This window comes from Magallana gigas, chromosome 2 (genome assembly GCF_963853765.1).
Source record: "Magallana gigas chromosome 2, xbMagGiga1.1, whole genome shotgun sequence".
In the NCBI taxonomy this organism is placed as follows: Eukaryota; Metazoa; Mollusca; class Bivalvia; order Ostreida; family Ostreidae; genus Magallana; species Magallana gigas.
In genome coordinates, this window is record NC_088854.1 from 19,784,777 (window position 1) to 19,811,439 (window position 26,663).

The 26,663-nt window shown below is 30.7% G+C and overlaps 1 protein-coding gene and 1 non-coding gene across 2 annotated transcripts in view; one reads left to right on the forward strand and one right to left on the reverse strand.

Annotated features, from left to right (window-relative positions):
• Positions 1 to 26,663, forward strand: part of LOC105320441 (dipeptidyl peptidase 2) — a 329,741-nt gene that overhangs the window by 3,420 nt on the left and 299,658 nt on the right. The window lies entirely within an intron of this gene.
• Positions 21,102 to 22,307, reverse strand: LOC105322672 (uncharacterized). The gene is made up of 3 exons (XR_010710846.1): positions 21,913 to 22,307; positions 21,565 to 21,778; positions 21,102 to 21,416 (listed from the first exon to the last, which is right to left on the reverse strand). It is a non-coding gene; the product is annotated as an uncharacterized protein (transcript).

Sequence of the window (26,663 nt, forward strand, 5' to 3'; positions counted from 1 at the left end):
TTGCATATAATGGTTTACATTTTTAATAATTGACCAAAATTAGAATGTCAGAATTTAACTCAAGTTTCAAGCGAGGAAAAGAAGCAAGGATTCAATGTTAAAGAAACAAAGCTCTTTTACCTGTTTACAAATAGTGAGAAAATACCATTTTTTGATGAAATGAACCTTGGAAACAAAATAAACTGATTATATGTTTTCATATATAATATTATCAACTTAAAAAAGCAACGTTTGATTGAAACTTAAGTCATATTGTAAAATTTGAAATTACCATGTGACAGTAAATACAAAATTAACAACATGACAACTTGTCAAATTGTAAATTTTGTATTTAGTGCCGCCCGGTTAATTCAAAATTTACCACAAAACACTTATATCAATAAAACCAATATGTAAACAATAGAAAGACTCGAGCTTTTTTAAGGTTGTATGGAACACCTGTTAATAATAAATGGATAAAATACATAATCATCAAAATACTTTTACCAGTGACAAAAGAAGAAAAAAAATATGAAATTGACTTGAGTTTATTGATTACTTTGATAGGAAGAACGTCATAATGATTAAGGTGTTCCATATCACCTTAACAAAGAATTCCAAATCTTTCTTTGCTGGTAACTTGATATTTGATTATTTTTGTGACTGAGCTTTACAAATACACATAATAACCACTCTATACATTAGGAATGGACAAATAAAATTTGAAAATGTTGAGGTCAAATTGTTTCTAGGTCTCTTTAAATCGAACCTCGTGAAAGAGAATATATCCTTTTAAAATTTGATATTCACGAATTACCCATTTTTATTTCTCCTAAGATTTCAAAAGTATAATATTTTTTCGAACCGTTAGGATGAAAATTTATTTTTATGACCATAACCCAATATATTAATAGAAAAGTTATACTATGATGTGAAAATAGCAATCATAAAAAATATTGCATATTTTGTACGGTTTAAGGAAAAGTATTCGTTTGCTCAAGTATTCTCTCTTTTTCTTTTAGCACATGATATACAATGTGAAAAATTTAAAGAAACCTTTGTGCAGCTGGTTTGATTTAATATGTATTAATTTATTACAAATTGGTCATCACTGTTTCAGATATACACGAGAGGGTGTATCACTGTTTAGTCTGTTACAGTACAGTTGACATATTGGACGTAAAATTTCAAAAGAAGTTATCGTTCTTCTTTCAGATTTTTAAACAAATCGACAAGCTTACAGAGTTCACGTGGAACTCTTTTTCACACCATGAACAATTCATAATATTTTACAATAGCTTACACGTAAAAAAGAAATCCTTATCACCGTCTTGTTTTGCTTATATAAACAGACAAACGATTGCTAACCTTTAGTTCTTATAAATACTGTACCCTTATCTTTCAGTTAGGAAATTATAAAAAATGCTGAACTCAAAAATATAAAAGCATTTTCTGCTAAATCTAAAAAATTAAATAATATTCAATTGAAAAGGACATGAAAATTAGTACATGAGATAAAGTGAGCAAGCTATCGAAATCAGCGATGACCGGGGCTTGTCAATGGTGCACAGAATGGACCATAGCAAAACATGTTTTTGTGAGCATTCGTTGTTAAAAAAGAGTTTCTCCAGGATTCGAATGAATGGTTTGGGAACACACTCCATCGAGACTGTCAAATGTAGTTTTTGCATATGAGTAAATCGTATTTTAAAGCATGATAAGTGATTTACATCGTTTTGAAATCCAATTTGCTGTTTTAATAATGTCTATGCATACTTTCTCCTAACCCAAAACCTTATTTAAATATTCAACCCGAGAAGGTTTCACCGTCTAACTTCATTACACATAACGTCTAACACAGTAAAGATCCAGTGACAACAATTAGGACAATAATCTGATACCGATTAAATATGTTCATAACATCACCAATCTCATCAACTGTTTATTCTGTTTTAACCTTGCATTTCACCTTTCTGACCTTTCTGTCTCACATTAATTTTATTCATGGCATAAGAAAACAGATTTTGAAAATACACGGAGTATTTATATAATTGACGTATCGCTCGTTAGCAGTAATTATTGATACCAAAGATCATGCAAAGAAACATCAAATGCCAACAACTGTCTGAAATACAATTAAGATCAATTGACCATGGCTTTAATCGTTTACCACTGTCAGAATTAAAGAACGTAAAATAAAAAATTAGGCTTGATCAATTTGTGCATTGCATGCAACAAATGATAAGTTCATACGTCGTTAAGGCGGTTTATCATTTGCCATTGAATATATTCATAATTTTTTGAATTTTATTTAGAACATATCTTTATCGATCTTCCAATTAAGTGAATTCAAGCTTTTCTCAACGAAACATAAGAAAGCTTCAGTTTAAATTCGAGATATTAGTTTCAATGATGTGTTATACAATATTAATATGGTCATGCACTTCAACTCAAGAAATTTAAAGTCCATATTAAAGATGTACTTGATATACAATTAATAATTTGTTGGTTATACAATTAATGAAAAAGGAAAACACTGAGTGCACTTTTAAAATATTGTTTTAAATAATTGAACTCGTAATTTTGAATAATTCTTGTAGAGCTTAAAATTACTAGAAATTAATGGTTTATATAAACTTTGTGCGTTTAGGAAGTAAAACATTACTGACTTTGTCTACAAATTTTGGTTAAACATACTCCTTAGGTGTTTAAACATTTAAGTTTTATCAGTATCATGCTTTAGAAACAAATCAACATCAACATTTATAGCACATTTCAATTTAGTGCAAATGAATTAGGTACTGTACCCTCCGCCCTCTTTATCAAATGAATATCAACCTTCAGGTGCCACTCTGAAGGACGGTTGTTCTCCGTGATACTAGTATGTCTTTCTTAAATACCACATATCAATTAAACAATCATATTAAGATTTACCATTTTCATTCAAAAAACGTTAGAGATAAACAAATAATCTTACAGATTAAGGGGAAAATCTCTGTTGATAAGACTTATAATCCAAAAGTAAATTATCTTGACATTAATAATGTGCAATAACTGTACGTTCTTGATATCGTCGATGATGTGATGATGATTGTTCTTCTTGTTTTTATTTTATAAATGAACAACAATCACAATTTATCGGTTGAAATAAGTTTTGTAATAATCTAGTAAAGGACTGTGTGTGGTATGGTCAAATATCTGCCCCCCCCCCAACAAATTTCAACCAATTTTTAGTTAGTGTCGTATTAAAATCATATATTCATAAATCATTGTACAGAGGATGCCTATCACTTAAATCTTGATTTTAGTCATCATTGCTTATTCACTGTTTATCTATGACGTCACCTAAATGACCTAATTCCCGCAAATTTGCAAACAAATGAAAATATTCTCATTTTTGCTTTATATTTTGCATTCGGAAGTAAAGGGAACAGTTCTGCTCAAGTACGATTTTAACAAATGTTTTTCTTCAGATAGTTATACACATTATACTAAAAAATGGTACTTGAGCAAGCCTGCGCTCGATATTTCCCAGTCGAAAAACCATCGGAAAACACCTTTATTTTGCTACAACTCATCAATTTATCAAAATAAGGCAATCTTCATGACGTCATTTCTACATTATGACGTCACTTTGGTGATAACCTTTTACACCCTCATTTTCAATATGATTTTAACTATCTTTCACCTTATTTTTAAAGCTCTTTATAAAACTTTGATTTTTGGGGCAAAAAATGCATAATACCGCAAATAGTCCTTTAGACTTATGAAACACATTTTAAATAATGAAGACCTATTTATCTGATACTTTTATCAATTCGGTCAACAAATATATTGCATTTAAGACAATAACATAAATATTTCTATTATACACTATTGTCATGTGCACGAAACGATTTTAACGGATAATTCTGTCAAACTAGTACTAGTATTCTAAATTCTAGTCAACCAACTCAAGACAGAATTTACATTTGCCATATTTTAATCAAAGATATTTACCATTGAAACATCTAGAATAAACCCTGTAAACAGTTGTAAAATACCCCAACCATTGCTTTGTGCAATTAATATGAATTTATTTTATAAAGTGTATCCGTCAATCTTCTGGTCTGTGATATGTAGTAAGCAGTGTTTCAGTAACTCTGGCTACAAGCATGACTAAGTGTAATTTGTAGAATGCAAGGTTTTCCATCACTGGGTACAAGCATAGTTAAGTTTAATTTGTAGAATGTAAGGTTCTCCAACTCTGTCTACAAGCATGGTTAAGTGTAATTTCTAGAATGCAGGGTTCTACATCTCTGGCTATAAGAATGGCGAGGTGTTTTTTGTAGAATGTAAGAACCTCCAGCTCAAGCTACAGTCATGGTTAAGTGTAATTTATAGAATGCAAAGTTCTCCAACTCTGGCATGGTTATGTGTAATTTTTAGAATACAAGCTATGGGTACATGCATGGTTACATCCAAATGGTTCTTTTGTTTCAAAAATCCATTTTCTAAGTTACTTTTAAACAATGTACTTTCTTGTCTTATTAATCCTTCTCTTGTCGGGACTGGTTAAATCGGTAGTGTCTTCCTTATCTAAGTTCTATACCTCAAATCTGCATCAAAATAATGCACTTGAATACAGTTTGCTGTGATACTGGTCTACAATGGACGACAGAACATTTTACATTCTTCTAGTAGTATATATACAGCTAACCTAAAAAAAAAAAAAACAATTGAATTTCGACCATAAATCACTGGTTGAAATAAAAAAATTCATCATTTGAAAAAATTACAGTTGCTAAAGATTATTTTTAACAATACACTTTCATTCATTTCTCTTTCGAAACCTAGCTCTCGATGGATACAACAATTTGAAAAAAAAACCCGCTGTATAATCTTACTAGGAGAAATAAATAGATAAAATACCTAGAAAAACATTGCAATTAAACAAAAAAAAAATTGGGTGCAGAATAAAAACTGTTATATTCTCCCTCACTACGTTCGTCCGAATACAAACAATAAAGTGCTAAATGAATAAAACCAACAGGTACGCTGCTCGCTAGCGTTATTTTATTTATACACAAAAACACATATTAAACAACCATCTGTCAACCAAAAATCAACACTTTCCATATCATCTGCAGCCATTTTAACTTAAATCGCTACTAGCGTGCGAGCTTAGAGTGCCACGCCACCGCATGGTCCTAATATTTATATTACCTGATCACGTGACCCGAAACCCATTCGAATACGTATGAAAACCCATCACGCACATAATTTTAATTATGATATTTATCAAGTCTCTTAAACTAACATGGATTAGGGGACATTTAACAACTAACTCAAGCTTGATTGGCATTTTTTCTGAAATTTATTGGTGCCATGCCAAAAAACAGTTACGTTACTATGTCTTTTTGGGCCTGAATATTGTAGACAAAGGGCAAAGACCACTCGTACTCTAATAACTTTTGGAAAAGAACTTTATTTCATTTATGTCATTTTTTGGAAAATATAGAGACTAATATTTTTAATACCCTGCTTGTGCCTCTCTAGTATAATAATAAAATAAAGATTCAAACTAAATATGTATTTTCTAAGGCTCTATATAAAAAAGGATTTCATATTGCTTATGATTTATTTGATACTCAAGATGAATTCATTAGTTATAATAGAGTCACTAATGATTACTCAATTAAGATTCCATTCACACACATGAGGGTTCAAAACAAATAATTATTTTTATTTATGTTTTTTACGCAGTTTTCACATTAAGTAATGATCAAGCCATACCAACCTGAATATATCAAAATACGTTTCATGAAATACTTTTCCAGAAAAGAAATACATAGCTATAAGTTTTATAATCATGATAGTTAAGAGACATATTTGCTAATATTGCATTTGAAACTATTGTGAAATATTTACAAAAATGTTATTTTTTAAAAGAAACTAATGTATGAAAATAGATTTTACGCAGGAAAATGGTCAAAATAGGCTTGTCTCTTTGATGTGGTCTGAATATGTAGTAAGACTTTATCATGAATATTTTTTATGTTTACTTTTCCAACTTATTTGTGAGTGGTGTGGTGTGATGGGATGGTATAAACGTATTTGTACTGAAAATGAATAAAATGAAATTAAAGAAAAATTATGTACCTGTGTTTTAAGGATTTAGATTAATAACTTATTATTTTTAAATTGTTGTTGACACACACATACAACAAACTGATGGGTGTTTTGCTGTTCACATGCCGAAAAGTACATGTATATCTGAAACTCCTTTTTTTCATCATTTGACATTTTTAAACATATTCATAATTGAATTTTATGATGTAATAAATGTCATGTTGTCATTCTTACAACTCCTCACCTATGTATGATCTTCATGGGGAAGGAAAAATTGATATTTCTCGCTAGATGGGTTTTGTTTTCTATTTAAACAACCTTATAAAACACGAAGTATGTTCATATCCACGCCACTGTGATATTTAAAACTGCCAATTATTATCTAAAAGGGCTTTAAAACTACAATTTGTGCATCCTATCAGTTGTCTGTACAAACACAGAAGGACAAAAGAAACCAATTATCCCTGCCGACTGAGCAAAATATGTAAATTGCCAACTTTAACTCGAACATTGTTAAAGCGTTTCCTCTCACACCAAACCACCGCCTGAGAAGATTTGACGGGACACGCTTATGAACTGATGCCGATGATAAACAAAGAAGGCCAGAGAAGTTGTAGGTGTAACACGTTGTATTCCCACAGCCTCTCTGTGCAAGAGATCATATGAGGTCCACTACCTTTAGTTTGCTCGCTAATCAGACCCATTAACATTTAACAGTAGTGCAATCGCCATTCAATGTCGTTATTTAAATGCTTTATTCCCGCATTAACTGTCAAATAGTTTTGCTGTTTCTTTTTGCAAACACGTATTTAATTTTATTTTGCATTTTTTGTACATTTTGTTGGTACAAGCCTATTGATATAATATTTGAATTTTGTTTTATTTGTTTATTATGAAAATTGTCTTTTAAAATACTACTGCATTAACAAGTTACATAATTCTAGCTAAAAATATGTCCAAATACCCGTGTCCGTAAGTCCTTCGCGACAAATATCACTTTCAATAGGTTCCTGAAAGGGTTTGAGTAATAAATTAGAAAATATTGGTTTTTATTACGATAATAATCAAATCGGTTTAAACTCAATTTCATATGAAATGAAGATTTTCAATTCATGTCATCTGTATTCAAATTGAATGAATTAGCAGAGATTGATAATTGTATAAAACCCTCAGAAATTACGAATTCAAATATGGTCAACACATCAACCAGAAAACATTCTATGAAGTACTGTTCAAATGAAGATTCTGTCAATGTGTTGTCCACAATACCTGTCAGTTGATAAACTGTCTGAGTTGGTTTTTTCAAAAAAATTTTGGGGCTAGATAGATTTTTAAGTTGTGCATATAAATGTAGACACATATGTTAACCCCCAAAGTATTGGTAACTAATTCTAAATGAATGCTTAATCAAAATTTCTGTTACTAATGTATACTAAACATGTGCTGTAAACTATATTAAAGTATTGTTTTAATTGTTTACGATCAATCTACCTGTATGGGAATAGAAGTTGGGATCTTCATTAATAAATGAGCGTAAATTAATTTTTTAAAATTACAGTTTTGTTTGTCTGTTTGATATTTGTTCCTCCATTTTATACTTTATAATTATATATACATGTAACCACAACTATTGTAAATTAAACTACTACTACCACTATACATACAGTAATCGATGGAACAGTTTTTGACAGGACGTGTAAAAATATGAAGAGTCAAACATCAAAGGATTGGTTAATGACTTTAATTTTATATAATATTTCCGATGCATGCAATTGTGTAAGCGCTAGATTTTATTGAAAAATAGAATATTCTTTAATCACAATAGAAGCCTAAGTATATCTTTAAAAAAAAGTACACAATTGATAATGCCGCTATCAAGTGAAAGATTTTTTTAGGTGCTTTAATTTACAACCAACAGATCATTAAAAAAAACCCAAACAAAACAAACAAAAATAACCACAATGGCAACAGCAGATATATCAATGAATCGGGCAAAGAACTGATTTCTTATACACTAATACAAATGCCTAATTAATTATTTCCAATCTTTGATTTTGATAAGAACATCAACCAATCAGCCAAGAAAGGAACCATAGAGCAGAAAATACACGGACAATGCAGGCATAGAGTGTGAAAAAATCTGTTGACAGGGTTCAAACAGTATCAGTCAGATAGTTCCAAAGACGATAATCATTAATTTGATTTTTTTTCAAATCCATATCAACATTAAATGACTCGTTTTAACACGGTTTACTCACCCTGGTAATCTTAAATAGAAGATAGATTGATTTTTTTTTAAAAATACGATCTATTGGATCTACATTCACAAGTTATCAACTTTTTGATAAATCCTTGATCATTATAGTCGGTGTCTTGCTCGAATCCAAATCTACGTATCTAGTTTCCATATCTAAAAGAATTGCAAAGAGGTATTAATTGGCGAGGAAGTAGCTTAATATGTTTGTACAAGACAACGCTGTCACTACGTCCCTAGAGGGAATTGTCAGAAGAAATACCAAAAACTGCTTATTTCGTCTACTTAAACAATAGAGAGCAAATCTGTTTAAAAGTTGTCATATTTTGATTTATTATCCCCTGGAAGTATTGTCCAATATCTAAAAGAGGCAAAAAGGTAATTTGTGGTTTTGGGAGACATCAACGAGTTTCTGTTTCAAAGTATTCATTGCAAGCACATGATAGACTTACACGGCTTAAAATATATAATCAACGGGTTTCTTTTTGTCAAGACGTATTATTTTTTGTACATTCTATCAGATTTGCTTAAAAAAGATAAAGATACGTGAAAATTATATGGTATTTTGGAAAAGATCTGTTAGCGAACGTTTGGTTTAACCGAGTTTATTCAACTAGCTCCTTGCAGGTCTCTATTCCACTCTCCCTGTTCCACTTAGGTGGTAAAAGCAAATAATTATCCTTGTAAAAACGAGATTTTAATGCCGTAATTATCCCATAATTTGTACGTTTAGAAAAACCATCTATAGACGCACAGATAACAAACATCAATGTACCTTTTAATTAACGAAATTCTTTGTCAATTTTATAGCCAATCATTTAACCCAATAAGCCCATTTAACTGAATTGACGGTTTTCTTTTTAATCTAACAATAAGATAAGAGCTGAAGATTAAAAATGACGTTTACTTAGATGAGTATTTGATCACCTTATGATTTGGTTTTCAATCTCATGCTTTAAATCTTGCATCGATAATTGGAATAAAAGATTATTCGTGAGTTATTTAGTGCAAATGCTTGTAAGCTAATAAATGTCGTTGTAACATGGATTTAATAAAATGTGTTTATATTAAATACAAATGCATTTATAAACAATAATTTTGAAAATAGCTCTAAACGCAGAATAATCCATACTTGCTGAAACAGATTGTTATTGATCATATGTCCATTGCAGAAAAAAGTCCTAAATCTGTTTTGGGAAAATTTTTGTTAATAGTTCTTTTGATTTTGTTTGGTAATAATTAACATTTCTGCAAGGAAAGAATACTCGTTAAAATTCCTTGTTCCCGGCGCCAACTTCATAAGAAAACAAATAAATATTGTGGTTAAAGAGAGAAATATAGAGGAACATTAAAGGTTTCAGCTATTTCTCGAATAATTAAACAAGTATGTCGCACCCATTATAGCCAGTTAAGGATTGCTCGAGTGAGGTAAAAGTGACCTTTCTTGTTCCCTTAAAGAGTTTACACTTGATGAAATAATCAGATATGAAAACGTCTGCAAACGATAGAGGTTACCTGCTTGGTGGCAAAGAAAAGGCTCAACACGCGCCCAATTCAAGCCGAAAATCTAGATTTTCAACATAAAGCATGGATAAATGATCATGATAAGAAAGAGTCTGGATTTTGGCACTTGTAGTCAAACGAAAACCCCACAATACTTTCTCTCTTTCTTGATTAATTATCGGGAATCTGGTAAACACGCGTGAGATCACTATCACATCAACTGTAACCTAACGTCCGATTGGCATTCGTTGGGCAGGTGATTTGAAAGATAAAGATATAGAATTGAGAAAGTCATTTTTGAATAATGAGTAATTGCAATATTTTTCTCATTTTCTTTATTTTTTCAATTAAACTATTTAACGGATACTAAGAAAATGCACAGTTCTTTAACCACGGATTTAAAGACAAATAAACCATTCGATTTGTCTTGAACCTTTAAATATGATATTTTTGGCTATTGAACACTTCTATTTAGTAAAAATTAAATCCAAATATTTAAGCACTTTTCTATATCTTTATACAAAGCTCTCTGTCAAAAGGATGTAAATATACCCTAAAAAAGGTAACGATTTATGGGACTGTTTGTGTGTATTTATTAGAAACAGGAAATTACTTGAACATTTTACTCTACGACACTGCATAAGTAATATCAGAGTTTTTCATTTTCTTAAAGAATATATAATACTCATTAGAACCAATGTTCTGCTGGGTTTTCCCTAATTTTCCAGTCCAGATATCATGCCAAATTTTTGAATGTCAACTGAAGTTTTTTGTTACTAGAAAAGCCCGTCAGTACACAAGATAGCGTCAGTTTGGTTTTTGGGAGCAGCTACAGGCATCCAACAAGTAAAGTTTGCTCTCGTCTTCGTAAGTATCGAATTAGCAAGCACTAAATAAAAGTCGACTAGGAGATAAAAGTTAAATACGGCTTTCTGGACATTGACTGGGCTGTGAAGAACTGATGGTTAAGGAACATTGTTTAGAAAGACGACAATATTTAGATTGACAACTTCCAGTTCTTTTTTTTCCGCGACTTAAAATTTACAAAGACAAGATGGAGTTTTTTGTATTTTTGAGTGTCATATTGAAGTAGTTTCCTTTATTCTCAAATCAACAAGAACGATTAATCATTGCTGATAATCTATCTTTGATCCTCAAAACAAAAACCCCAAAATCCGAGTATCTTAAAACAGATTATTATCTCCAACAAACATTTAAAATTCGGTAGAGTTTAAACACGATATACTCAAGTGTAGTTTTGCAAATTATAATTGTCAAAGATTTTTTAAAATGTTCCATAATTTAAGCCAGATATTAAGAAAGAAATGAGGGTCATCACGTAACACTTAATATACATTTTGTACTTACTTTCGTAATCTTAATTGAGTCTTGTAATTATTGACTGCATAATAATCCTTTTTCAGGAAAGGTATGAAAACATAATGTCGTTACTTTGAAATCGAAACTTGTTTTTTTCTAGGACCTCTGATCTTTTTGTATCTTTAGTATTTGAGACATATATGTATTTCTAAAATGCCATTTGTCTTTTTTAAAGCTCAAAACAATACATTTATATTCCTCTAAAGTCAAGGAATTTCAATAGTTCGCACAAGAACAATATCACGTGAATTTGTGCTGAAAATCCGTCATCAAGATCTGTTTGTTAGAATTAAAGCAATATCCTGCACGGATATGGAAGACGGTAATGAGAAATAAAGTTTTAATTGTCTGATAACTGTTTTAATTTGGGAAGTGAACGATCTCTATTTTTTGACACACAAAAGAGTTCTGATACAATCAATTTCAGAGAAGCAGATTTTTTCCAGCCTGACTGACCCTGAAAGACGACAGGTTTCCCAGTAGACAAAGGTCTAATTGAAATTATACGATTAGGCCGCTTATATCGCTGACAGCATGTTTGTTCAGTTTCAATGCAAACCGTTTATTGGTAATGGCCCGGATAATGCGGTGTAAACATATCATTCAAATAACATTTTAGCTATTACTATTTTTATGAAAAACTATCTAAACGAGCTGAAGTATCAAATGATTGGTAATATATGAGAACAATGGAAACAAAGACCTCATCATCAGCGTGTTCGAGGTGACTTCTTGATAGCATCTTGACACTGGACCCTGGATTGTAATTATCTGTTTCCGCATATAATTTTGTCTGTATTAGTGTCGAATGGCAAAAAGGGACTATCCATATAGTGATTTAATCGCTGACACGAAAAAAAATTCTGTGATAGTCGGTGCTGTAAACGACAACTTTCTAAATGACAATCAATGAAAGTTCACGCACTGAATATAGCTAGTGACGTCAGCAAAACGCGACGGACTATGATTCACGAACCTTTGAATGGACATTTACGATTTGTTTGTTTGTTTTTGTACAAATATGCCATGAATTATTATTGCTTTTCAGCTGAGGATGCTCAGTCCTCCATGGCACCTGACCCTACCTGTAATTGTTTTAGAGGTCTGTGTTTGCTCGGACCCTGTTTTTATTTTTCCTTTGGACTTTTGATTTCGAACACTGTTCGTTATCGCCACATGCCATTTTAAACCCAAAATCTATACATGTATGTGCATTTATCACTAACAGGCCTTAACCTGCTAGAGTTATTGCTTTGCAACAAGTGACCTGGTCACTAGCACTTAACGGTTTGCATTGAAATAAAACAAACATGTTGTCTTCAAAGTTAGCGACCTAACAGTCTGCTTTTATACATTATGATGTAAACATTTCTGTTGTCTACTGTCTAAACGGGGTCTCAGCTTATAACTTTTGTCATTATAGCAAATATAGATAAAGACTTATGTTCGCGAGGAAATATTTGATGTGTTGTTAAAACAACCATACGACGTAAACTGCTTTCCAGCGAGAAATATTCGCGACGACCTGGCTCAGACAAACCTTGCGAACATTTCTCGCATGCTAATTAAAAAGTTAAATACAGTTCCCAATGTCTTAAAGCACCGAGCGTATGGTAGCCATATGTTTTAACTAAAAGCCCTTTGTTGACGTAATAGTGTGATATGAAAAATTTGGAATGGACGTTAAGCAGCTTTAACAAGCAATTAATCGATGAAAACATACTACACATCTACATCTTTTATATAAAGTATTGTTGGTTTATCTAAATTGTAAGAAAGGCTGCTGGATATCATATCATTAAACTAAAAAACTGACTATAAGCAAGGGGAAACAACTGTTCTCTTTACACTAATGTTTAAAGCTCGTATCTGGAAATATCTATTCCGAGTAGTAGGTTATTTGGTATTGGCAGGTGGCGGCTCCAAACAAAACTTGAGTTTTACATACCGATATAAACATCTATAAAGCATTTTTTCATCAATTAGCTATGTAGAATATGCCATTAAATACAAGAGTAAGACAGTTTCCCGTATTCCTAGCAAAAATACATGGTATGTGCTCCTAAATTCAGAAACCAAAATCTAAATAATTCTTTCATCGGATTCAAAGATGAAATGGCTGTATAACTTAAAAATACCCTGGAATAATAACATTTACTTCATTTCAAAGCTTTAACAATAAACATATAGCTAGCTTGGCATCGTTGTCAGATAAAGTGATAATTCCAAAATTTATTGGTGTCATTCATTCTTATCATAAAGTAAATTTAAATTGGTCCATGTTACGAGTAAAAAAAATCCAAGAAACAGGAAACAACTAAATGTTATTCATATTTTTGTTATGTCTCATACATTCTAAATCGTACACTTATACAAATGGAATAATTATCGGGAATGAACAATTTCTATGATGCAATGACCATGGAGTTGTTCAAAAGGTATTTTAAAAAATAGAGGAGTAGACAAACTTATAAAAATTTATACCATTTTTTATAACTGAATTGATTATAGTATAAGGTTTTTTATAGCACATCTGACAAAATCTGTTATTTGATTTACTTTTTCTGAAACCTAAAAGCACTATAAGAGTTTTGTAAAGGATGGGATAGTTTCATGTAAGCTTCGAAAAAAGTGTACGGAAGCTTATTGAGACCAATTCAGTAGAAAAAATTATTTTCTAGTTATTGTGTTTAAATGCAAAAGAAATTGATTTTTCTGCTGAACTGGCCTCAATGTAATTCCGTAGAGATAAGCCTTTAAAACCTAAATTTAATATGATGAAAAATAAAACAAATTATACCAATGTAGATTCGTCCAATTCATTATGATGTGCGCTTGCGAAAATAATGTTTAATTTAAACAGAAATGATGAATACAAAGATATGAATATAAAAAAGAATTTTATTATTTCAATAGAAACTCACGGCATAGATTTTGACATTTTGCACCAGTAGATATGTCATAATTTTTTAGGTTGTGTGCGAATATTTTTGACCGACATTTTAACTTTTTGTGTTCAAAGTTACGTATTTTTCATTCAGTAAGAACGATTTTAAATTCATATTGAACTTTCAAGTAGATATCTGTTTCAAAAGGATTTATTAAACACGCGAGCGTAATGAACCTTGAATAATCACTCTCATTTATCAAAGGTTTGTTTGTCAAAGGCATATCACAATAATCAAAACTTTACATTTGTTTTTAACCACTGATCACTTTGAAACAACACTTCAAACAACTTTCATTTGAAGTATAAAATGAGAGGATAATATTCAACCCTATCCGATCACAATACCGAGCAAGAGGAAGACCCATGCAGACAAAAAGATAACACAAATCTATCACGATAAAAATGTATTTTATTTAATTATAGAGAAAAAAACTGAGTAAAAAATACAGAAATCAAAAAAAAAAAAAAAATAAAAAAAAAAAATACCCCCCAAAAAACAAACAAAATAGCCAGCTCGCTTAAAAAGTAAAAAAAGGATATTTGAAAAATGACTTGTGAAAATATTATACAGCAACGGCTTTTTTTCTGATAAATTCATTGTTGATAAACAAAAACAATCAAATGCAAAAGATTTTCAAGATAATTTGAACAGGTTCAATATCAGTTCCTTGAAATCTAGTTTTTCCCCTGTAAACAATGCATTTGCCAACAAGAAATGATTTGCTCATATGACACGCTTTCGGGCCAGTTGCTTATCTCGAAAGATTATTCCAATGCTTTCGCAAATTCATCAGTACATAATCATATCTAAGCAACCCACTCTTTCGTTAAGAATTTTTAAGAAATGGAAATTTTATCGTTGCGTGACTTTTCGCAACAAAGAAATAGCATTGTGCGTTTAACTGTCTAATTATTATCAGAAATTGCTCCTTTATATTTCATTGCATCGAAGATAATTATTTTAGTGATCAAAAGCTTTATTGTATGTGCAGGAATTGAGCGCTTTCTTCTTTTAATATGTTAATCACACAGACATTTATAAAGGTTAAACTGTATCTCACCTGCTTCAAATTTTGTAGTATCTGAACCCACTAAAACTATTTAACCTTTCATTTGAACGCTGGATTGCTTTTACTGTCGCTTATGTAGACGGGGTTTAGTGATACCGTTTACATGTATGTATTACGGTGTAATTAAAGTGTAATTTTACAAAATGACCCTCGAGGTAGCTTTGAAGCTACCGTAATGATGACTTAAAAGGTCCTATAGAGTGACATAGATTGGCTTTGAACTTCTTGCAGAGGAAGTGTGCTTATGATAAGGTCTTTTATATTGACTTCTTTGCCATATAAAGCTATCATTATCAATGGCCACCTGTGAATAGACAAAAATCATTTAAATGCACCGATACGTAATCTCTATCGTGTTTTGTCCATGGATTGTTCTTATGATTTACGAAATTTTTATACTAGTTATTAAGTTATATAATACAAAAAGGTTTGGTAATAAATTTATTTTATTGACACTCTTCTAAAGCATATAGGTACCTCTTTTGGTATACACATTCATTTATAAGAAATTGGCAGTGTAGCGTGTTGTAAAAGAACAACACCTATCAAATCATAAAACAATTATGCCAATAGGAAAACGGCAACTGTATTTTTGTTGTCGTTATGTTTTATATAACATTACGTTTGGTCAAAATCGGTTATAAAATGCCATAATATATACCCGGAAATTAATATGTAAGCGAAGTGATAAGGATGTAATAAATAGCTATTATATAATAGTGTATTTCAGAATCTAAACACTCAGACTCTTGAGTAAATAAAGATATTGATAGCATTGCATATTGCCATAGCACATGCCAATGAACTCAAACAACTTAGCTCAACAAGGCAATTTACTTGATTTTCATACTCATATATTAGGATATCTCTGATATAAATTAGTATGTGTGGTTGCCTTACAACTAGTTTTTTGTGTTCATTATTATTTTAACTACAAATGGCTTTTATGTGCTGCGTTTGCGTTCTGATGAAGGTTATCTGATAAAATCATGTTTGAAAATGATAAAGATGCTAAGTAAATCTAGCGATATGGTATAATTATAATAGAAGAAAATTTTCAATAGTATAAAAATAAAAAGAGTTAAGAATGATTTTTCACGTTCAAAAATAAAAAATAAAAACTGCAATTCTAAAAATGCATATCAGTTTTTAATACAAAGAAAATGAGTAATACCATCAATCTTAAAAAGGACAAAAACGTAGTATATTTTTTGTTTTAATACACGGAATAAGTTAAGATTATTTGTTTTGTAACAAAGATATACGTAAGAATTGCTAATGCATATAACAAATATTTAAGAATCGTGAACAAGTACAAATGCACCCGTTGTAAGGGTGATCAACATTGAAAAAAGAACACCAGGGGAGATTTGACAAAAAAAGACATATTAGAGAAATTCTAGTGTTTTAAACTATTTCACCTGTGAACTTTAGAAGAAATAAAACTTCACTATTGATTTGAAAAAAACAATTAAAATGCACTAACCAATTTCACGGCTAACAGTCGCAAAGCAAATGAAAGTTGATAGATTGACAGCAGGTTATTGTCTTTAGAGGTAGTGAAAAATGTCATGATCATCACTGTCAAAGGATAGGGTATGCGAGAACGTGACCATATAGGAACGTATTTGCAGGCGACAAAATATGTTTATAATTTTCTCTGAAAATGCATGAAGTGTGTCAAACTTTATAACCATTATGAGAATTTTGAAAATATCACAAGTAATAAATGATCACTTTTAACAGTAGAAGAGTTAATATTAATGGTTTAACTATGAACCACATTATCTGTTTATCGATGGCAATTTACAAATAGTGAAAACAAATTGAATATAGAATTCCTATAACGTTATACAAACATAACATGACTTCGAGAGCGACATACCAGAATATTTGATTCGAAGTGCCCCTGGAGTGTTATGTCGCCGAATTCCAAAGGCAGAGGGCGACATAACAGTCTGTCACCGATGAAAAAAATAGTACGGTATTGTAAGAAGACATGTTATATATGTAATGTAACGTTCTATACCATTTTTTAAAAATCAAAATCAGTTTATTAAACTCATTATTAAGTATATTTTATTTGCACATTCTAGTATCTTACAAATCAATGCACGATGTTTTGTAAAATAGTCAATCTATGCTTTTAATAAACATTTTTTTTTCAAATTAAACAAAAGTAAGTTTCTCTGAATAGCGGAAGCTGTTTGATTTTCGATTGTTTACGTTTGCTTAGCTAAATTTCAAACCCAACGTAACTGATATGCAAAATAATTTCATGCAAAGGTGATATACAATATACCATTAAAGGGAGGTCGATATAACTATTTTCTGTGAAATATAACTATTGCCAGGAGGGCAATATGACTATTTCCGGTGTGATTCAGAAATTGTTATGGCAAAGGAATAAAATCATCTCCTTTGTGACATAACCAGAAAAATATTCAAGATGTTGTATATTAGAATGTTAACAATATTAATTATTTTAACAAGGTATCGGCTTTCCAAGACACACGTTTTTGTTTTTATTGTTTTATGAATTATTTATCGTTGGGTTTTTTTTAAATATTTTAAAAATGTATAAAGGACAATACCAAATATTTTCCTAGTGTGCTTTAACATTGAAAATACCTTACATTCCCTCAAACACTCCTTGAATGCGTGGAAACAATTTTAGGTCATTTGAAGTAATTAATTAAAAGTTTAAGACAAGTCATAAATACAAGATAAATGAAACGGAAAAAGCTAATCCCGTTTTCACACATGAAAGATATTTAAACGTAATGAGTCCATGGGTGATTAAGGTTGTTTGATTAGAAATTTGACCTCACCATAGTCATTGACTCTGAATTGATTTGATAGACGGGACTCTATTTTAACTTACCTGGTGTAAGAAAAAAAAAAAGAAATATCGAATGTTAGTAGGAAATGGTTAAATTTGAGATGTTATAAATAACTTAAACATGTCATAATTTAAATTTCAATTTTCTGTAGCCAGTGTATTTTCTTTCTTTTGTCCATTTCATAAATGCAATTTACGTATTGTATATATAATGTTTGCACATTATAATTATGTTATATTTACAATCTTAGTTTGTTCTTAACATATGTTGCCTATATGCCATAAAATAAACGTGAGATAATTTTGAAATTGAACTAAAAACACATTGTATGGAGACGTTTGTAACATGTGGTCTACAAAATAACCAACAAGTCTATCAAATAAATATTGATAAAAACTAAAAAGAAAAAGAACACAAAAAGAAGTGAACAATTCAAACGAGAGGGAGGTTGCATCATTAAATCCAATACCATGAACACTTTCTATTTCTTTAGGAAAAGTATTTTTATCTTAAAAAAAGAAACACAATTTATAAATGCAGTTTGACTTAAAATATCCTATCGTTTATTTTTTCAGAGATTTTAAAAGATAATTTTTAAATAAAAACTAATATTAATCACTTAAAGAATATTCAGCTTCATGTCTTAGAACTGAAAAAAGTTATCTTTTTAGTCTATAGTACGCACTTATACAATGGAAACATAGCCACAATATTAGTTTACTTAAGATCAGAGATAAGGTTTAAATTACTAAAGTTCAGACAAAATGTCTTTTAGTGAAATAACAAGGACTCATTAATTTTCTATACACTAGTAAGTATCTAAAATTCAAATAAAATTTCACAAAATACTATGAATAGTCTCACTTCATTGACAAATTAATTACAAATTCAGAACAAACCACATTTTCAGTAACATTTATGTTATCAATATCTTACTGAAATCAAACTAAGCATCGAGTACTTGCAGGTCCTGGGGTACTTAAGATCTAAATAATCCATCCTGTATTGTTCTGTAATTGAACGTAACCATATTGCTCTCTGTTCTATGAAATGCTGCCAATAGTTTGTGTTGCCATTTACCGTTACTTAAATCAGCTATAATTTTTCTAATGGACAATTTTTGTTTTAATGTTTGACCTTATAATGAAATGAATTGTTCTCAGAGAAGGCAATGGCGATTACGAGTTTTGATGTCATTGCGCTATAGAATAACCTTTATAAGATATAATAAAGGTTAGTGGTAGTGGAAACGTTTTCAATTGTTCACATTTGTAAGACTATGATGTGGTTTTAATGCTTGACAATGTGTATGGCATTCCTCATTAAGATATCAATCTCTAGAATTATGACACATTGATAATTGATACCAACATGGTTTTGATTTTTATTACAAAGATATATTTGTGGGCGAATGAATGCTGGTGTTTCAAGGAAACGTAAGCCAACCAGAATTGCAATTATTACATTTTATACATTCAAACTTGAAAACTTGATTAATTTTAGTTTTAAGTTAAACATAGGCTGATAATATAAACCATTTTGTGTTTAATAATCGACAACTTTAAATGGATTTCATTATAATTTTGAACTTAGCAGTTACTGCAAAAGAGTTTTCATAAGGACATATGCAGGAAAATAGCAATACACTCTTTCATTGCGAAGAGATAAGGGTATTTTTATGAAACTGGCATCATGGTTGCACCGTTGCTAGAGTGTTTATGTTTTTTGTTTCAATTGATTATTTAGTATTTTATTCTACAATTTTGAAATCTTTCATTGTTTTTTACTGTTGGGCATACATATTATGATATATAAATTACCCAAGGTCAATGTCTTGTAAATGAAATATATCTACAGATTTATAAAATTCAGGACATAATTTTTTTTAATGATGCTACATAACAATAGCTTTGATTGATAGGGTGTATCGGGTCTTAAAGTTTTGGTAAATACAATGAAAAATCATGCTTTTAACTGTAAATAAGGAACAAATCTCGAAGTTTTGTCCATTGTTGCCTTATGAAATAAATCTAGAATGCATACAGTCTTCCCAAAAATGACATTAAACAAGCTCTTGACCTCTCCTTTAAATTGATGTCGATTCAAATATAAGTAAATAATTTCTAATGATTTAATATAGAATGTCTAGAAACTTTTTTAATAACTCCTATAAATTTGTATGCAAGTATGGGAAAAAGATTTAACAAATCAATTATGAGGGCATAATGGTTCTAGCATAAAAACAACTTCTGGGATCATGGAATCATTTAAGAGATCTTGACTTTAATACGGGATATTTTTTGCAAATGCTGATCAAAATAAAGTTTGTAAGTTAAAACAAGTCAAGGAAGCGATTTCTACAGATAAAGTTTTTCTGCTAGCCCTGTTGTTTACTTGATAACAGACAATCCAGTAAATATACTCAGCGGAAATTAGAACAATAACATGAATTGAAGATATTAACAACAAAACAAACAAACATTGGATATCAGATCTTTAGATGTTTATATGCTTGGAGGACCACGTTTGGCAGTTTGGGATGCCTTTAAACACCTACCCTTCAAAACAAAAAATAACTTATTCGTCGAGCCAACAACTTTACACCTTTTAAAATTATGTGACCCGAAAGGTACGTTAAAGTATCAGATTTCAGGTGATAGATTATCATCAATCTTGCACTTTTGTTCTAAGTTACATGCTGATACTTTGTGGCTGCACGGAGAATGGCTGCGTTTAGACGGTTCGACGATTGTTAAGTTATCTGAAATCATTGGAGACATTTTCATCTAAGTCGACGCCTTCAGTCTCCTAGACAAAGTTCTGGATGTTCCTAAACAATAGTATCGGTTTCTATCAGATTCCCATCAAGTCATCACTGTTTCTCATAAAAATTGTAGGGAGAATTCAAAAGCTTCCTTCGTTTAGGATTGCTTCAGATTGCAATTTGTAATACTTAAAGGACGGATAATCTCTTAAATACTGTCTACTTTAAGAGAGAATCACTAAATACATTCAGTGAAACAAAATATTTTAATGTCAATAGAAAAAATCATGAAGTTGCAAAATAATGTTAAAATGTACAATATTAATAGTATGATATCATAATTACATTGTCAATGATTTAAAACTTCTAATAGCTATATAACGGTGGCAGCATTGTTCTCGGCACAAACAAGTTTGATTTCTGTCTGTGGTAGATATCAGGTATGTAAGTTGAATCGGAATAAGGATTGACATAGGACCCAATAAACCTTTGTGCAGTTGCTATGCTCCCGGCCTCTGCCAAAAGTTCCAAACTCACAGATGTCTGACGCTTCCACTTTGTTCTGGAAATTAAGATATATTTTCTTAATTACTGTATTAATTTACTTTGTCTTTCTAAACAAAGCAAATAATGCCAATGATAAATGTTTATATCATTTGTTGTTAAACCATCAAGTATTAAAAATTGTATAAAAATATGACGATATGTACCTTCTATTTTGGTACCATGTTTTGACTTGGGTGTCAGACAGACCTAGCTTGGTAGCTAATTCAAGTCTGTCCTGGACGCTGAGGTATTTCTGTCTTGCGAAATGTTTTTCAAGATTGTTAAGTTGTTGGTCCGTGAAAGCTGTTCTTGCCTTCCGGGGTTTCTTTAATTTTGAGGATGACATTTTTCCATATGGAGTATAATGCAAATCTATACCTTAAAGAAAAAAAGAATACATATAAATAAATGTAGAACTAGACGAGAAACAATGATAAAAATGTCTTTTGATTACATATGACTTAAAGTATTGGTATACATTTTTGCAGGTGTATAAAGTTGATTATTCTTACCAGTATCTGGTGTGTTGCTCCTTACAGACACAGGTGAGTTTGATACATCCTGTGTATCTTTGCTGTAACTTGATTCAGTGGTGAAACCTTCTTTACTTGATGTATCTTTTTCTGATAAAATGTCACAAATCATGAAAGACGGCTTTCTGGTAACGGGCTTATCACATTTCTTTCTTTGAAAGCATTGTCCTTCTTTGTTTTCAAGTCTGTAATCACTTGTAGCCCGATATTCCTCGATATTTCTATTCCATAAAGCACCTGAACACACAGTGGTATTTGGAAATGATGCTTGTTTGTTTTCTGTACGATACATTTTTGACGACTCCAGTGATGATCTAAGCCGTAGTTCAGACTTTTTCGTTTTCTGGTGCCCGTGTTTTATCCTAATTCATATCGATATTTGCTATGGTTCATTTAAAAGCTTCGTGCTCAACCAATGGGAACCTGTCGCATTCATAAATGGGGTGGTTCCAGATTAAATGGGGCGGTCCTCTCTTAAAGAGAAAAATAGTTTATCTGCGACATTTTAAAAATACAGATAATTTTTTTTTTTGGTTTTGCTGCCATCTGATGTTTGATTAAAAGCACGCAAAAGATTTCTAACATTTAATTGTCATGTGCCTATGTATACATCAGGGTTTTTTAAACAACGTCATATTTGGGCATCTTTTTTCATACTTTTTTATAAATACAAGAAAAAAACCCCAAGATTAAATACAAGAACTGGTGTTATGACACAAGTACGGTATTGAATTTAAATAACGTTTGACTGTTGTTGACATCAAGTATGAATTTTTTTCTACAATCAAGCCTCTTTTATCATTTACATCAACATAAAAACAACAAAGAACAACATACACAGCTTTCAATAGCTGGGCTTAAAATCAACTTTTAAAAATTGCATGGTCATTCAGATGTCAGTCGTAGCGTATCCCGGTACTGAAAAGACCTCTTTTAAAGACAACATTTAGACCAGATAAAGATAGAAACGTTGTTATATCTGAACACTTTTTCACGTTACCTACGTCATAGATTGATGCTTTTGAAGACTAATCTCATCTCAAAATCAGATTTTAATTTCTCCAAAATTACCATTTTTATCGATTTATCGTAACGGTACCTATGTTTAATCCGTTTAAGACGATTTATGTATTCTATCGTTGAATCATATCACACTATTTGATATACAAGCCACCCTACTTGTTCTCTCTTTAGTGTGTAATCGCAGTTATTTGCGTAGAAGTGATATGAACATAACATAATATTTTAACTATGGAAATATACACCTTTGATTGCTCTTGTAATTTCAATTTATAGGAGAACGGTATTACTTATTTCAGTCTACGATTCGACGAATCACTGAAAAAAGGCTCAATTTCAAATAACCACATAGCAAGCTTCTTAATTAGATAACGTGTAGATATTTTGTATGGTACATGTATTACTATTACTATATAGTGCTTTGTCGAAGGTTCGAAAACAAAGATATCAAAATCGAAAGTATCAAATTACCTAAGCACTGCATATCCTTACTTAGCAGGAAACGGAATGAGGGGCTCCCATCTTTGCTGCTCTAAAAATATTTCTGCACACGCTTCTAATAGATAAAGTTTTGCTTTTATCAAGCTGGTTTTTTTTTTGGCTTTCCAAGTAAATTAATTATAAATAGAATACTGTGGAATCATTAATTTCGTGGGGGCGAATTTTCGTGGATTGCCTAAATTTTACAGGTTCGTGGGGACGTAATTTCGTGTATTCTTTTAAACCTACAAAAGAAATATGACTTTATGATCTCGGCCTTAACGGGCCTCGAAACTATCTTATATTTTTTCATACTTATTGTTTTTGGCATATATCCATTACATATGCTCCTCTATAATTCAATTCGCAATAGTTAAAAAGATTTTTAAATTGATTGCTTAAATGTTTTGTAATTATATTTTTAATTTTTTCATTAAATTCACATCAAAAGTCAAAAACAGCATATTTTCATTTTTTTTCTTATTTCATATAAACAATTACATTTAGGATGATGATTATTGTCAACTTTTTATAATCGCTTTTCCTGGTAATAGCATGTATTAAATCATGAATACTGGTTGTTTTACAACTGATATCTGTAAAGTTTATTGACCCTTTAAGAGCAGTAATATGTTTGGCTTACTTAAATGGTCAAATTCTTCACATTGATTCACTTGTCCAATTTTTGTTAGTATAATTTTTCAGTACAGATATATACCTGTTCAACAGGGTTGCATTTTTCAGCGGCTTCGTTAAAACATTAAATGCATGCCATATTTAAGAATGTTTTCAAAGAAATAAATGTTTATATTTTCTATCAAGCTCTATATGTTTAGGAAAAATTACATATTATAAATTCAAACGTATTTTAATGCAATAAAAGATCAATTCCTATTCTCATAGCCGGATAGTTTATACCACTTTTTTTTTAGCTATTTATCAACACGTGATGTCAAGCTTATCTTACAAGATTTCGACGCAAAAGCATGTTTGGCCTATAAATAGTTGGCTAACAAGTTCAGAGAAGTTAAATAAGAGGCGGAACGAAGTCTGTATTGGGAACTATTTTAGCAGTGGAATCGTGTGAGAAGAAGTTGAATATTACGTATAAACAGGAGCAGCTTGCAAATATTTGACAAGACAGTATGCCACACACATTCATCAATTTTTTTATATATAAGACCTCCTGATTTAGAAAGAGAATATATTCTAAAGCTATCAACAGGATTCTAAATTCTATAAATTTGAATTGTTTTAGTGTAAGATGGGTTTAAAAGGGGTAATATTGATGCTCATTTTATATAGTTTCTGATCAGGTATAAAAAAGATGGTATGTTCTAAATATAAGCCGGAAACAGTTCTATATGAAAAAATATCTGAGGTTTCGAGTTCCGTTAAGGCCGAGAAATGTCTGATATTTTTTCATACAGAACTGTTTCCGGCATATATCGTACTCAAAACGCTGCCATTGAATTTCATTGTTGATTTACCTGAGAAAGTCAGATTACTGTTACAACTGGTAGCGGTCTGATATTAAAAAGTTCACTAATATCGGACCGTCAAATGTAAAATGTAAAACTTTAGACTGCGGGAAAAAAGGGGTGACATCACAGCAGTGTTTCATTATTTTTTACCTTTCTTTTAAATTCTTAATCTTTCTGTAGGAAAATACTATTTTTATCAACACCTCAAAAGCGTTTTCATATGAATGAATTTTGTAAACAACATCATATTAACAAATTTGGGTATGCTTTTACAACTTAAATTTTGATACGTGATACAAATATATTGCATTGAACGTTCATCCCAATATATTTGCATGGTTAATTATAGACATGCTATTAATTTATTTGGCATTTATCATAAAACTGAAAAATGAAAAAAAGATTAATTTGTTTTCATGATAATGACCCTGTCAACTAATTTAATTCTAAATATCAGCATAAGAACAGCCATTTGAGAGTTGATTTTAATCAACTCTTCTATGCAGTTACTCTGACAAACCGAAAGTGAAACAGTGTTTGGACCAAAGCACAAATCATCGCCGCTGACAAGACTTAGTTCTTGAAAATAACTTATAAATTCGATAAAATGTATGCTAAAGCATTGTTTTTCAAGGAAACTTATTTATAAATACTTTGAAAATAGTCAGATTTTAAATGGTACGACCAATTTAGATATTTTTTTGTATTCGTATGTATTCTTCAGCGAAAGAGAGAGATTAACGGCTTGTCGGAGATTAACGGCGACTGCCGAGCGTTTGGTTGAACGAGACTAGAGTTCAATATTGCTTGGATCCATACATTTTCCAGAAATATTTCTATCACTGATACATAGTTTGATTGAATTAATTCTATCTTTAAATATTGCTTAACATGATTCCTATGGAGTTTTATCGTCATTCTTGTGTCGAAAAAGTCCAAAAATTCATATTATAAAAATATGCATAATTTAGATACAGACTAAAACTACCCATACTTGTAATGCAAAAACACCCATTGATTTCAAAATAAATAAACATCGATAAAATCAACTCCCGTCAGTTCTTCGGTACTTTGATTCTCATTGTAAGCAACGAGTACATGTTTTCGGTTAAACTGCCATAAACCCTAAATTATAATAACTGTCCTGTTTATCACCCTTTAAATTAACTTTGACAACTTAATATTTTTCTGACGCAAAGAAAACTGTCAGAAAAAATATTTATAGTTCACAAATAATCATATCATACTCAAAACTACTTAATCCGTCAAAAATATTTTGACACCAATGTGCGTAATTTTTCCTGTCAAATACGAAATAATGCCTCATTCATATGATGCTTATAATCGGGTTAAAGAGGTCTTTCCCAGGTCCATCAATTTTATTGGTAATTATATCTAATAATGACAGAGTTTAAGCTTTGTAAGCAATCGAGGGCAAATGAATTATAATTTTATTCAATTATATGTACCATGTCATAGAATCAGCAAATCTTTTTTAACACCGTTAGAAAATAGGTTTTAAAAGTTATCGCGAAAAAAGGATTAGGAAATAAAAAGAAATTTGCATTATTTTAATCTCAATATCTTATTTTGTCGAAGCACAGAGTCTGGGATTTATATGCATCTATGTCAAAGCCGTTAAAAATACAACTTTAAAAGGAATGGTTTGTGAAAAACAAAGATATTGACGTTACAAAAATATAAGCATCATAATTATCTTTGAAACACAAATATATTTTTCGTATT